Raw genomic sequence first — 16,568 nt, 5'->3', positions numbered from 1 at the left:
GACTTGGATTTCTTTAGGTGGAGCATGTCTATCATTTCTGAGTTAGACATGGCTTTGTAAGTCAGGCAGAGATCACCAATGAGTAAGCGATATGCGACTGAGTACAGCTGGAGTTTTTCCAGTCGGGCTGCATAGGACATATGTTTGAGGCCAGTAATCATCTTGGTGAGGTACTTTTGTAGTCTTTCCAGCTGTTGGAAGTGTCTTGTGAGGTACATCCAAAATGGGGCATTGTACTCTATGATGGGTTTGATGAGTGATGAGTAGAGGGGCACTATAACCTCTTTATTTCTAGATGCGAACCCTTTAGTAATTAGATGGGCTACATAGAAGGATTTCCTGACTACTTTGGCAATATGATTGTCAAAGGAGAGATTACTATCTACCTGGGTCCCCAGATCTCTTATGACCTCTTCTTAGTATGCATTTTCTGAAGGATATTAAGTCTGACACTCAAGGCGTCTTATCCAGATCTAAGTATGATATAATTCCATTATACTGGGCCTTCACCAGACCAATAATTGAGTACAATGTTCCCTTTTGTATGTACCTTACCAGACACCTGCAACAACCGGAGAGACCACATAGGTTTCTGACCAAGAAATCACACCATACACAAAACAAGCTTTACATGGAAAGACTGAAAGCCCTGTCACTGTATTCTGTCTCCTACAGGTTGCTAAGTGGTGACCTGTTCCTGGCTTGGAGGGCAGACTCTGACCCGATCCTGATGGAAATGCTACACGTTTCTATATCAAACTGCACGAGGTTTACTCGCTGCAGGAATCTTAACCTAGCCTCTGATATGAACAAGTCATGCTGGAGCGATAGATATATCTCCCAGAGACTACCACTTCTCTAGAACAAGCTTCCAATTCATGTGAACAGAGCCTCTCCCTGACCCTCTTCAAATGCAACCTAAATCAATGGATGGGTGACCACAAATTCACTCCTGGGGTGGTTCCCGTGTCCCTCCTAGACAGAGGAAATCAGTATTAACTACCATAGACCGTTAATTCTGAGAACTTCACTCACCTAACCACTGACAATTGGGGCAACTTGGGATAAATATGGGCAGGCTTGTAAGGGCTCTAGAGCCATTAGCCTAGTAACCTTCTATGAGCCTGTAAATATATGTCATTATTTAATGACTGGAATACTCAGTGTAAACCACATTTTATGAGGGGAAGACAAATCTGGACATTCTGTGAAACTCTGGACAATTGAGAGGTATGAGCCCAACAGCTACTTCTTACTATCTTTCTTCTAATCCCTAGTGTTTTCGGGAAGGGGGCAGACATGCTGACATCATGATCCTTTTTTCTGTGAAAGCTACTTCTTGCCCATGATGAAGTATGAAATCACAACTAATGAGAATCTGATAAACAGTGGCACCTCTAGATTTCCTTTCTTGCTGGGGCATAATAGGGACACAGAAGCAATTGGTGAGCATGTAGGACATCTGAAGACAAAAACAACAAAAGCAAAAAAAAAAAAGTATAAAATGCCCCACAATCCATTTTTAATTTCCCCATGAAGACACAGCAAATGCAACACTCTAATAACATATTTATATATTGTACATATCCTGGCAGTATGCACAAAAGAAGAAAATAACATTTTTGCACTTAAGGATTATGGCTTGGATGATGTGTTAGTATGCCACATTGTGTAACAAATCCAGCTGGTACCTAAGAATACAACAGAAGTGGGATAATATAACAAATATATTTATGCCTCAGTAAAAGGAGAAAAATAACATTCAAGAACAGCAAGTTGTACCCGTTTTGCACTAATTGGAGATTTTGATTTAATTTAAAACTTATTTCAGATTTTACATAAAAAATACAGTCAAAAAATACTCCCACATTAAAAACGTACTTAGCACAAACAACAGAAAACTCATTTTCCTTTGTAAGTCCCATATATTGAAAGGGTCTGCTGGGATTATTAGTCAAAAAGCATATAGTGAAGCAATAGTAAGTGGCCATGTAGAGGGTGCAGGAATTCCAAAGGCAACAGTGTAATGTATTTGCCAACAGCCTGGGACAGCCCATTGGGCACATGTCCCTTTTTCTGTGGCAGCACAGGAGTATTGTCTGGTCAAGTAACATAGTCAGAGTTACTCAGAAGACAAATAAAGGCTGAGGGAATCAGACTCTGTACTACAGGAAGCAGCAATTTAACAGCTTATAACCCTACCTGCCTTCAGTAAGTGCTAGACAAACTGTTTTAGCACAACCACAGTGCATTTCACACCTGCGGTCTGTAAAAAACAAGCTAAATTAAAATGTGCTCATAATCAAAATATTAACTTTAAACTCATAGACTTTATGTTGTTCAATTTATTCACAGCTAAATGATAAACACACTGCCAAAAATCAACAAAGCAAGGAAACCAAGGAAAATACCAAAAGAACATGACATATAATGATGCTCCTGTCTACTGCAATCATTTTCCTTCATTCAAACCATTTAAACTGAGGTCCCATCTCACTGAGTTGATGGTAGCTCAAATGGATGTAAAAGATCCCACAGCACTTACTGAAAAAATATGGAAAGTTCCCTGATGCCCTGAGAAAATTTCCTCTAGTAGTACAAAAAATACTTCAGGTCTCCCTTGAAAGAGGCCATTAGTCTAGTGGAATTAACTCAGTCAGCAAAAGATAAATAACTAGTCTGGGATGCAGAAACCAAGTATTTGTACAGAAACACACAAAGATATGACCATCAATTACAGCCCCTTGTTTGTCTATGTACACATCAGATCCTTGCTTGCTATCAAATGAATGAATAAATACATAAATTATGACCTCAAAATGTATTTCAGCTCAGTACTGTGAGAACTAAACATTGCAATCCATTGCAATCCTATGCCCTCTGAATTTTTTCATTTAAGAATCAGTGGCAACCCCCCATAATCAGGAACAGATTTTAAATATTGATCTTATACACGTAAGAAAACAGCAGGATTTTCATTGGTGAGAAATTTCTGAAGGGTATGAAGTGTGAAACACACATTTGTCATTATTTAGTGACTGCAGTCAGCAGCACTTTACCAGAAAGCCATAAATTACAGAAAGAACAGACCAAAAATCCATCCTCAACCCCTTTTATCCATTTTGCACACGGGGCAGGGTGTTACTTCAACTGTGACAATCATCTTGAGCTAAGATTTACAACGCCGGGTGGCTAGCTTTGCTACGGTAAAGAACAGACCAAAAATGGAAGAGGAAAAAAATCAGGGACAGTTGAGAATTACACGTTCTGCATGGTCTCTCTCACACACACACACACACACACACACACACACACACACACACACACACACACACACGCGTGTGCACCATTTACAGCCACTTGTACATACATCTCACATATTGCTTGAAGTCAAGTGACTTTACAAATTCATAAATAGTGACCCAGAAATGTAGCTCAGTTTACTGATGTCAGAACCATACAATGCACCCCAACCCCTGCCCTCTCAACTTCTTAACTCAGGAATCAGAAACAAAGATATAAAATCGGGAACATATTTTTAATATTTCCCTTATATACTTAGACAATTACTAGAATAACAAGCTTTGCATTAGTATGCATCTTCTGTAGGAAGAAACAAAAAAGACCACAGTGAAGAACTTCTCTAAAGCAAACTTCACACTACTCAAGACTGGTGTGGTATCCTTCAAGGCCCCTGAGCCAGTGGAAACCACAACCCAAGCTGCGGAAGCCCTTACAAATGCCTTCTATGAACACCTCCAGGACTGCATGGATCAGGCAATCCCAAATAAAACCAAGACTCTTTCCACAAAGGGCAAACGTCCAGTCTGGTGGACCCCAGCCATTAACAAACTTTACAATAAGAGGAGAAAGCTATTACATGATAGAACAAAATCCATAAAAGGGAAGTCACCCCTGATCATTATTAGTAAAAAATACGAGCACTCATAAAATCAACTAAGGCCAATTTTGAGAGAATAATTGCCATGGATTCAAAGGACAATCATAAGGCCTTTTTCAGCTATGTTAGGAACCTGGGTGGAAACTCCCAGATATGCTCAGAATTAGTCCAAAATGATACAAAAATCACTGAACCCACAGACATTGCCAACATACTGGCAGACAGGTTCAGTGCAAACTTCACCCCTCCCCTAAAGGAGAGATAACTATCCCAGTGGAGTGTAGCCTCCCAGACATCTCAAATGCGCAGGTGAAAGCTGCTCTCTCTAAAGCTAAAAACACAGCATCAATGGGACAGGATGGTGTCCCCGGTTGTGTGCTACACGAGCTAAATGAGGAATTAAACCCGCACATAAGGCAGCTGTTTAATCTCAGCCTTACCACAGGATACATGCCCAAGGAGTGGCGTACGGCAACTGTGGTCCCACTCCACAAAGGCGGTGCCTCTACGGACCCTGGTAATTACCGCACCATAAGCTTAACAAGTCTAGTCTGCAAAGCTATGGAGAGGATCATAATGGAGCTCATAAACAAAGATATAGGGGACTTGCAGACATTGGACCCAACCCAGTTTGGCTTCGTCAAGGGAAGATCATGCCTTTTGAACTTGGTCGACTTCTACGAAACAGTCACCAAGGCCATTGATGAGGGAAAGGCAGTCCATACAGCCTACCTTGACCTTGCAAAGGCTTTCGACACAATACCCCACTCAGGTATTGTAGAAAAACTTACCAGCTTAAATGTAAACCCATATGTCACAAGATGGGTTGCAAACTGGCTTAAGGACAGAACCCACAGGGTTAGAGTTGCTGGCGCTATGTCAGACTCCAAGCCGGTCACAAGTGGTGTCCCACAGGGCTCGGTCCTTGGCCCTCTATTGTTCGGCATCTACTTCTCAGAAGTACAGGCCAACACGGGAGGACTTTGGCTGACAAAGTTTGCAGACGACTGCAAACTGGGCACCATAGTGGAAAGTGCATCGGACACAGATATCCTTCAGAAGGGACTAACGGAAACAGATAGCTGGTGCCAGAGCCATGGCCTGAAGTTAAACGCCAAAAAATGTATAGTCATACCCTTCGGGAAAAACAAGGTAACCCCAAACTACCATATAGGTGGCAATCCACTAAGCACAGAAGAGGTTATCAGGGACCTGGGGACCCAGGTTGACAGTGGCCTTTCTTTTGACACTCACGTTGCTAAAGTGGTTAGAAAGACCTTCTACATTGCCCACCTGATCATGAAAGGATTCACATCCAGATCTAGTGAGGTCATTGTTCCCCTGTACTCTTCACTTATCAGACCAATGATCGAGTACAATGCCCCATTCGGGATGTATCTCACCCGACATCTGCAGCAATTGGAGAGACCCCAAAAGTTCCTCACCAAAAGGATAAAGGGACTACAAAATCTGTCATATGCTGCCAGATTGAAGAAACTCCAGCTCTATTCAGTCGCATACCGTCTGCTCAGAGGTGACATGTGCCTGACAAACAAGGCCATGTCCAACCTGGAATTAATGGACATGCTCCACCTCAAAAAATCCAAATCCACCAAAACCACTAGAGCAAGTGACTTAAACCTTAGCACGGATATAAATAGGACGTGCTGGAGGGATAGATTTATCACTCAGAGACTCCCTATGCTGTGGAATAAAATCCCGGTCCATGTGAGGCAGAGCACCTCACTGGCTCTGTTCAAGAGAAATCTTGACCTGTGGATGGGAGATCGTAGGTTTACCCCGGGAATCATCTCTGTGTCACTGCTGGACAGAGGCACAACAAACTAATGGGCACAGTATTTTTTCATATAAGGGGTGGCGTAAGCCACAAAAATTTGGGCTAGGCTTATAAATGCCTTAGGGCAGATAGCCTAGTATAAACCTATGAACCTATGAACCTATGAGTGTGAAACTCACAAGCCTGTAATTATTAAAGTGATGCAATCTGCAATAATTTGCCAGAAATCCTCAAATTTTACAAGAACAGACTAAAATACTTCTCATTCTTTCCAATAGTTCTGGACAGAGGCAATAATAATGGGTGACAACTTTTAAATATTATTTTATGTATCTAATAACCAGGTAAACCCACAGGACAAAATGTGACCCAGAGTACTATATTGTTAAGTAACTTGCTCAAATTCACAAAGTAGGCAAATGGAGGTGAAAAGATTTAAATCCTGTACTCTTGGCTACATGCAATGTATTAATACCACAAAGCCTTAAATGCCAGACAGCTCAAAATCACTTAAAGCATTGAAATATCAAAAAGTGTTGCAGAGACATGCATTTTCTGAACAATAAAAATATCAAACAATAATGATTGTCATTACTAACTGTAATCCTCAGTGATTTACATGAAGAAAACATTAAGAATAGACAGTCAGAGAGGTCCTGCAAATTTGGAGACAGATATGAATAGATTACTCTAATTCACTTACAAACCCGTGGTGGTGGTGGTGCTGCGGTAGCATTGTTGCCTCACAGTAAGACGCTGTCTGGTTCGATTCTCAGCTACAGCGTCTTCTGCGTGGAGACATGCGTGAATGGGCGTACCTTCGTTGAAGGTTGTGCATCAGGGCTGGTAACTCGGCACGTAAAAATCAACTACCAATCATTAGCGGACCGGAGTTCCGCTGTGGCGACCCCTAACCGGGAAAAGCCAAAAGACACAAACAAACTGTAATTCACTTACAAATTTAACAGACCAGCATTTGCTGCAACATGCATTTCCTGAAAAACAAGGACTATGACACTCTAATAACTGGCATTAGTGACTGACAGTAAACTTCAGTGATGTTTAACCTTCTGTCATTTATCAGGAAATTAAGAAGTGAGTGAATATATAACAGTTAGTGCAAAGGATTAAGGCTTTAAGTCATTGGTTCCCAAACTGAGTGCCGTGCAAAGATTCCAGGTGTGCCGCAAAAAAGGTGTAAAAAAAAGTACCATCAAAAATGCTGAGAACTCGTCTTTTCATCCATTCTCATTATAAATGTTAATTGAATAAGATATACTATACTACTCAATTAACATTTATAACGAGAATGGATGAAAAGATGATTTCTCAGTGTTTTTAGCGCTTAGCATTACAAACTTTATACTTGGTAACTTCGGGATGCAATCCACTAGAACTGCAGCTAGCAAGTAAGCAAAGTCCGACCTAGGCATCCGAAAAGTCGATGTCTCACATACAGACAACATTTTTTATAAAATGCCTAAAAAACAGTTAGAAATGTACACTTGTGACTTTCCGGATGCCTAGATCGGACTTTGCATACTTCCTTAGCATTACAAACTTTATACTTGGTAGCTTCGGGATGCAATCCACTAGAACTGCAGCTAGCAAGTATAAATATAAGTGGTTCAATCAGAAAGGGACACCATCATTAAAGATAGAAGAACAACAGTCAGCTGTTAACCAGTGTGTAGCCATCAAAGTTAGAAGAACATATCCTGAAGCTGATCTCATTCTGCATGTCTGTTTTTTTCCTGGCAACTTCAGTGCTGTGATTTCTAGCCTTTGAAAAAAGTCAATATTTACATGGGTATAGCTGTCATCCACCACACACTATCAGCTTTACCTTATTAAGAGTTTTTAAGACCATGTTAATTATGTTGTAATGATACAGATTTTTGGAAAGAGTTGCAGGTCACAATGGATATTTTTATTAAAAGAGGATATGATAGTGAGACTTTATTGAAAAGTGTAGAGAGGTTTAAAACAGATGTCCAACCTAGGCATCCGAAAAGTCGATGTCTCACTTACAGACAACATTTTTTCTAAAATGCCTAAAAAAAGTTAGAAATGTACACTTCTGACTTTCCGGATGCCTAGAACAGACTTTGCATACCTCCTTAGCATTACAAACGTTATACTTGGTAGCTTCGGGATGCAATCCACTAGAACTGCAGCTAGCAAGTAAGCAAAGTCTGACCTAGGCATCCGAAAAGTCGATGTCTCACTTACAGACAATATTTTTTATAAAATGCCTAAAAAAAAGTTCTTCTGACTTTCCGGATGCCTAGATCGGACTTTGCATACCTGCTAGCAGACTTTAAAACGGCTCACTTACATCTATAAAAACCCAATCTCTCCTTATGGAATTTTACACACACACACACACACACACACACACACACACACACACACACACACACACACACACACACACACACACACACACAAGGAATAATAAATATACTGGGAATAATTTTGTTCATGATTTTGTAACCAGGAATTGCGTGATATGTATTAGAAATCCGGAAACACTGTGCGTGATTACGTCAACATCTTTGCTGTACGAGAGGTGAAGAGAGAAGTTGAATTGCGAGTTAAATAAAAGAAGTTTTTTTTTTTTTTGCTAACAATGGCCTCTACCTCAAAGCGTCAAGTGGATTACACTTCTGAAGGTGATAGTAGTGACTGTAATGAGAGTACCAGCGATAGTTGTATGATTGCTGACCAGACAAAAGCCAAGGCTTCTGCTGTTAAGAAAACAAGGCTTTATTCAGATAATTATATCAATTATGGTTTTACATTTGTTGAGAAACAGGGCATGCAACAACCATGTTGCATTATATAACACAAACTTTTATCAAATGAAGCCATGGTTCCCAGTAAGCTGCAGTGACATTTAAAAACCAAACATCCTGCTGCTGCTAAGAGAGACCACCTTTATTTTAAATGCTTGCTACAATCTCAACAGAAACAGGTTCAGTTTTTTACAAAAGCAGTTACAGTTTCTGACAAAGCACAACTTGCCAGCTTTCAAGTGGCAGAATTAGTCGCAAAAAACATGAAGCCGCATACTGTTGTGGAGAGTTTGATAATGCCAGCATGTCAGTTGATGGTGAAAACAATGTTAGGTGATGAGGCAGAGAAAGTTATTGCAAAAATACCATCATCCAACAATACTGTTGCACGAAGAATTGAAATGATGTCTGATGATATTAATTACAGTGTTTGCAACCAGCTCAAAATCTGCAAGAGATTCTCTTTCCAACTCAATGAATCTACAGACATCAGTGGTAAAGCACAATTAATGGCATTTGTAAGATATCCAAATCAACAGTCAATTATTGAAAAGTTTCTGTTTTGCAGAGAACTAATTCAGACGTGGAGAAGACATATTTAAGTGTGTATGCACATTTTTTGAGCAACATGGATTGTTATGGCAATGGTGCACCTCAATTTACACAGATGGAGCGCCTTCTATGACAGGATGTGTCCGTGGATTCCTGAGTTTGGCAAAAGCAACTAATCCAAACATAACCACAACACACTGTTTCATTCACAGGGAAGCCCTTGTAAGTAAAACACTGCCATCTGATCTACATACTGTCTTACGTGAAGTGGTGCGAATTGTTAATTACATCAAGTCGCATCCAGCCAAAAGCCGACTGTTTTCAGAACTATGTAAAGATATGAGTTCTGATTATATCACTGTTTTGCTACATAATGATATCAGATGGCTGTCCAGGGGAAAAGTTCTCGCATGTGTTTGCGAACTTCACCTTGAATTGAAAACATTTTTTTCTTCAAAATCAACCACACAATGAATTTGCGACGTTACTGTCTGATTCCTCCTGGACCAGTAACGTTTCGTACCTTGCTGACATATTTGAAGTCCTGAATTCAGTGAATTTAGGTATGCAAGATGTTGATGCTAACATTCTTTCCGTCACCGACAAACTGGAAGCATTTAAACACAAAACTGATTTGTGGCAACAGGAAGTAGAAACAGCAACTTCATTTCACGTTTCCAAATGCAGCACGAGCTGATCCTGGAGGAATTGTATTACACGACCTGATTCTTGAACACTTAGCTTTACTAAAACAGCAGCTTCAGCACTACTTCCCATCTCTTGATACATCTGACAAAGATTGGGTTAGGAACCCTTTTCATCAGCACAAGAATCTGACTGGTCTTTCACTAACAGAGAAGGAACAGTTAATCGATGTTGAAACAGACAGATCATTGCAGCTCAAACTTAACTCGGTTAATTTGGCACAGTTTTGGCTTGAAGTTGAAGCGGAACATCCTGACATTGGAGCAAAAGCCACTGAGGTACTGTAATTTCTGCAGAACCTAGTACTAAACTACTAGGAGTGATCATCAGCAACAACCTCAAGTTTGATGTTCACATAGACAAAACTATTAAAACAGTTAATAAAAAAATTAGGCTGTTTATACAGGATTAAACCATTCCTAACCCCATCTGCTGGAACTGTTATTGCCCGTACACATCTGCTATCGACCCTTCTTTATGCCTCACCTATCTTCGTAAACCTAAGCAAATCAAACCTCAATAAATTTATTAGGTGCTACAATAATATTGCCAGATTTGCTACAGGATCACCTTATAGAACCCATCACTGCCTTAACCTTCAGTCGTTAGACTGGCTTGAACTACCCTATCAACTGCAATATAACCAACTAATAGTTGTTCACAAAATCCTCGACCAACCCATACTGAAAAATATTATTACCCCCTACAGTAACCTAAAATCCCTTCGCTCTTCCAAAAAATTGCTAGTGCAAACTGTTAAAACCTAGAATTCAGCTGGTGAATCACTATTCTCTAACTCTACCGGTAAAAAGTGGAACCAACTTCCTGCTGAACTCATCACTGGCTCCTCCTTATCCCAATTCAAAAAATCCCTAGGAAATACCTAAAAATGCAGTGGCTTTGTCCCTGTACAAACCCTGACTAACCCTCACTCTAACATAATTCATAAATGAGAACCTCATTACAAGAATACAACTCTGACTCCCTTAACAGTTTAAAATTCTGTGCATCACCCACCTAGTGGAAAGTTTTAAAGTTAACATTACACCATTCACCATTGAACCATTCATTTCACAGCCCAGCACTTGCTCAAAACTCATAGCAAGCACTAATTAACCCTAGCACTAAGACCCCCTATACTGTCCAGAAGGACAAGGCTCTCTATTCGTAACTACCAGCCAGTCAGTAGAACAGCTCACTTTACCTATTCAGGCATGTACTCTCCAGTCCAAATGGTGAATCTGGGCATTTTGAGGCAATGTTACAACTGCCACATGTACACAGACAACCCTCTCCTCCTACCAACAAACACTAATATATGTGAGAGATGCAATTATACAGCCAAACTGGAGGCAAAGCTCTCTCAACCCAAGACTGGAAATGACAGTCAAGAGGAGAAGGAAAATACTTGCAACACATCACCAGTCTCACAGAGACCTACTCAACCAACACCGGCAAATAACACACATAAATACACGAAAACATACTCAGAGGCTCTAAATAAAAATCTGCAAAAGTAACAGAGACCTCCAAAGCAGACACCCAAGCAACCTCCACACCCCATCACCAACAATGAAACACATAATTCACATAATAAGTGCGCCACGCAATCACAGCCCTTAAGGCAAAATAACATACCCAACACACTAGTAATAGGTGACTCTATAGTCAGGTACACTGATGTCCCACTAACTAGGCTGGACAAGGAGAAGGTTACAGTTAGCTGCCTATCAGGCGCCAGGATCTGTCACATAACACAAGCACTCAGGTCGCTCCAGAAAAGTACAAATACGACTCTGTCATTGTCCATGTTGGTGTGAATGACCTGAGATGTACCTCCCTGGACTACATGAAAAGAGACATGGAAGAGCTCTCTGATCACGTAGCCCAGGCCAGTATGACTCTGACCCTGAGTAGCATCCTGCCCTCACCAAGAATGATGCCACAGTATAAAGAAAAAAATATCAATTTCAACAATTGTCTAAGTTTCTGGTGTCATTCAAAAGGGATCCAGTATCTGTCCACTTGGGATGACATGCTCGACAAGCCATGTTGCTTCACAAGAGATGGCTTGCACCTGTCACCCTTAGGCTTTTGAATACTGGCCAAGGCTTTTGCCGCCCCCATAGTGCCTTTTTTAGGCACGGCTCAAAAGACAAACCCACCATCATAAATAGCACAAGTAACCAAAAACTGAGGGTAATGCTACTCAATGCCAGAAGTCTAAACCTCAAAATGAATGCACTCGAGGCACTCCTCAGTATGGAGAACATCAATATCTGTGCAGTAACAGAAACCTGGTTTAAGGCTCCATAGAGAGGTCCCCAGCACTGCCAGGCTGTAACTCATACCATACTTTTTGGCCACAGAACCTGGACCAAACACAAAAGGCAGGGGTGTATCCATATTCATCAAGGATACCCACACCTCCAGGTTAGTGCCACAGCACAGTGCCTCAGAGATCATCCATGTGCAACTAACAACAGGCAAAACTGCAATTCAAATTGTAGCTTGCTACAGATCACCCGCCATGACCCCCATTCCGCGTTTCTGGAGACACTGGAAAATATGAAGGTCCTACCAAATGCCCTAATATTGGGAGATTTCAATTACCTAAACATTAACTGGGAGAACTACTCAAATACTAACTCCCTTGCCCAACGCTTCCTAGAATTTATAAACTCAAATGCCCTGGATCAACTGGTCAACACCCCCACCAGAGGTGACAACATATTGGACCTGGTCATCACCAACATGGGTGACCAGTGTTCTACACCGGAGGGGAACCCCTCGCTGGTTAGATCAGACCATAGACTAATCACTCTGGATATCTACATTCCTCCCCCACCCCCAATCAAGGAAACCACCGTGAAAAACTTTTCAAAAGCAAACTTCACGTTACTTAAGACCGAGGTGGAAACGTTAACAGACCCCATGCTAAAGGACAATGCTGTCCAAGCTGCTGAATCCCTTACAAAGGCACTCTATGAGCAACTGCAAGAATGCATGGATCATGCTAGCCCAAACAAAACCAAGAATCCCTCCTCCCAGAAAAGGAAACCAGTCTGGTGGACCCCTGCCATAAATAAGCTATACAATAGAAGGAGGAAACTAGTACAGAAAAGAGTAAAATCACAAGAAGGAAAGACATCCCTGATCAGTATCAGCAAGAAACTGTGATCCCTCATAAAATCATCCAAGGCTCGTTTCAAAAGAAAAATTGCCAAGCACTCCAAAGATAACCACAAAGTGTTTTTAGTTATTTCAAGAACCTAAGTGGAAACTCTCAGATATGCTCAGAGTTAGTGCAGAATGGCACAAAATACACTGAACCGACTGATATTGCCAACATTCTGGCAGACAGGTTTAGTGCAAACTTTACCCCCTCTCACCCCCTAAAGGGCCCATAACCATACCAGAAGAATGTAAAGCCCCGGCAATCACTGACACACAGGTTAAAACAGCCCTATCCAAAGCCAAAAATACAGCATCAGTGGGGCTGGATGGTGTCCCAGGCTGTGTCTTACATGAGCTCCAAAATTAACTAACCCCTCACCTAAACACACTGTTCAAACTCAGCCTCTCTACAGGCTACTTACCCATAGAGTGGTGCACCGCAACAGTTATCCCACTCCACAAAGGTGGAGCCATAATGGACCCCGGAAACTATCACCCTATAAGACTGACTAGCCTGGTCTGCAAGGCTATGGAGAGCATCATCATGGAACTCATTAACAGAGACATTGGGAACATCCGAACATTGGACCTTACCCAGTATGGCTTTGTTAAGGTCAGATCATGCTTCCTAAACCTGGTGGACTTCTTTGAGACAGTTACCAAGGCTTTAGATGAGGGAAAGGAGGTCCACACAGCCTACCTAGACCTCGCAAACGTTTTTGACACCATTCCCCATTCTGGTATTATAGACAAGCTCACCAGCCTGAACATAAAACCCCTACATCAAGAGATGGGTTGCCAGTTGGTTCATGGATAGAACCCACACGGTGAGAGTTGCAGACTCTAGTTCCGACTCTAAACCGGTTACAAGTGGCGTCCCCCATGGCTCAGTCCTGGGATCCCTCCTGTTTGGTATATACTTCTCAGAGGTACAGGCAAGCACAGGAGGACTATGGCTGACCACGTTCGCAGACGACTGCAAACTGGGGGCCATAATTGACTCTCCGGCTGATACAGACATCCTCCAGAAGGGTCTCACTGAGACAGATATCTGGTGTCAAAATCATGGCCTCAAGCTAAATGCCAAAAAGTGCATAGTCATCCCCTTTGGAAAAAATAAAGTACCCGCGAACTACCACATATGTGGTAGTCCCCTAAATACAAAAAATGTAATAAGGGATCTGGGGACCCAAATAGATAGTAATCTCTCCTTTGATAATCATATTGCCAAGGTGGTTAGAAAATCCTTCTATGTGGCTCATCTAATCACAAAAGGGTTTACATCTAGAAAAAAAGAGGTTATTGTGCCCCTCTACTCATCACTCATCAGAACCATCATAGAGTACAACGCCCCATTTGGGATGTACCTTACAAGACACCTGCAACAGCTGGAAAGACCACAGAAGTACCTCACCAAGAGGATCACTGGCCTCAAACAGATGCCCTATGAAGCCTGACTGAAGAAACTCCAGCTGTACTCGGTTGCATACCACTTACTCAGAGGTGATCTCTGCCTGACATACAAGGCCATGTCCAACCCAGAATTGATGGACATGCTCCACCTAAAAAAAAAAAACAAATCCCCAAGAGCCACACGCTCTAGGGATCTAAACCTCACCCCAACAATAAATAGGACATGCTGGAAGGATAGATTCCTGTCCCAGAGACACCCCATACTTTGGAACAGGATTCCAATCTACATTAGGCTGAGCCCCTCACTAACACTCTTCAAGAGAAACCTTGATGAGTGGATGGGAAACAGAAAATTTACCCCAGAGATTACTGCAGTGGCTCTGTTGGACAGAGGCACAGGGAACTAATGGCTCTGCTGGACAGAGGCACAGGGAACTAATCTAAGGGGGTGGCAAAAGCCAACACATTCTGTCTAGGCTTATAGATGCCCTCGGGCAGATAGCCTAGTACTTACCTATGAACCTAAGTTCAATGAAATTCTGGTCAAAGTAAGTGAAAGTCTGAGAAGCGGAGTGAGTATAAACATGGCGAGTGCACAATGTGTAACCATTATCATGCTGAGTCAGAGCAGTATGTAGCACAATGCAGAAATTATACGAGTTGTAAAAGATGAGACATTTATTGTGGTTTGCAAGACAAAATTAAATAGAGATTGCTTTTGAAAATAAAACTGAAAATAATATCCCCAAAACATTTTTTCCTGGGTTCAGTTACTACTACATACCAAAGGGGAAGTTATACTGAATAATCGGCCTAAGGAGTGAACAGTATAGTGGAAGAATTTCATCCCAGGATTTGGATGCAATACCTTTAGATATAAGCACTGAGATAAACACGGACTTCCTTTTGAAGTAGGATACATGATGATCAAAGGACAGTTCATTGTCGACACAACTTTTGAGAACCCCAACTGCTACATTAATTTTCAAGGGTGTGTTGTCAATGTGATAGTTACAGGGAAATCATGTTTGCTGAAGGATATGATTATGCACTTCTTGGCATTTAGTTTTAGTTCAAGGTTTTGGCACCAGCCATTTGTTCAGGACATGGTATCTTGAGGGATTGTGGTATCCAGTGGAAGTTGGTAACAAGTTTGCAATCATCTGCAATCTTGTTCAGCCACAAGCCTTTAAAATTAGCTTTGACTTCAGGGAAGTAAATACCAAAGAGGACTGGCCTAAGGACTGACCCTTGGGGTATGCCGTTAGTGGCAGATCATTTTGGAGACATAGCCACCTACCCTAATTTCCTGGGTTCTGTTTGAGAGCCAGTTTGGTATCCAAGAAGTGACATATGAAATGACTTTACTGGGATAATTTATCTACAGTACCTGAGTACAGGATGGTGCTGAACGCCTTTGCAAGATCTAGATATACAGTGTGCACTGTTTCACCTTTGTACGTTGCTTTAGAAACATTTTTGTAAACTTGACCAGGTTAAGTAGGCAGTTAAGTATGCAGAACCTGCCATTAATCAATCTAAACTTGGGTAAATAGTCTGCTGGTTACCTATATTTATTAATTCTACAAAGATCCTTTTCATGGCCACCCAGATGAGACTGGTCAGGATTAGTGGTCAATAATTACCACAGTCCATTGAAGCCCCACCTTTGTACAAAGGAATGACTGTTGCTGTGCTCCATTCATCCAGCACAAAGCCTGGTTTGAGTCCAATATTGAATAGTTTCTGTAGGGAAAAAGGCAAGTCATGTTTCAGATTGTCCAGTAGGGAGCCTGGTATGTTATCTGGTCCCATAGAAGTAGTGCTCTTGACCTTAGATAGTGGTGTGAGAACTTGTTCTACAGAGATCCTTCAATTGGGTGGCTATTTCTATCTCATATCTGGCTTTGGTTGATTTGATCAGGGTCCAGAGTTCCTTATTTAGATTAGAAAGAGTATTTTTGGCATCTTGAGAGTTAGACTTGCTTTTGCATATAGTGATTTTTTTTTCTTTCATTATAGAGCCTGTTTAAATTTGGGTTCCACCATAAGGGTTTATTTTTGAAAGTGGCATAATATTTACTTCTGAGGTGAACAGATGCATCGATGCAGCTATTTACATATGCATAGAATTTGGCAGTGAAGGATTCCACATCAGTAATGGGGGGGGGGTCATGAAGATGGAAAGGGCTTTGGAATTTAGCCAGGTTATTCAGTTTTAGTA

At 41.4% G+C, this 16,568-nt stretch overlaps 1 protein-coding gene across 1 annotated transcript in view; it reads left to right on the top strand.

Moving 5' to 3' along the window:
• Window positions 1-16,568, top strand: part of RNASEH2A (ribonuclease H2 subunit A) — an 859,137-nt gene that overhangs the window by 152,111 nt on the left and 690,458 nt on the right. The gene's annotated exons all lie outside the window — the stretch shown is intronic.

Source organism: Protopterus annectens, chromosome 9.part0 (genome assembly GCF_019279795.1).
Source record: "Protopterus annectens isolate FY-2018-M chromosome 9.part0, PAN1.0, whole genome shotgun sequence".
NCBI lineage: Eukaryota > Metazoa > Chordata > Ceratodontiformes > Protopteridae > Protopterus > Protopterus annectens.
Note: the sequence above shows the minus strand (reverse complement) of the source record. Positions and strands in the feature narration are given on the sequence as shown.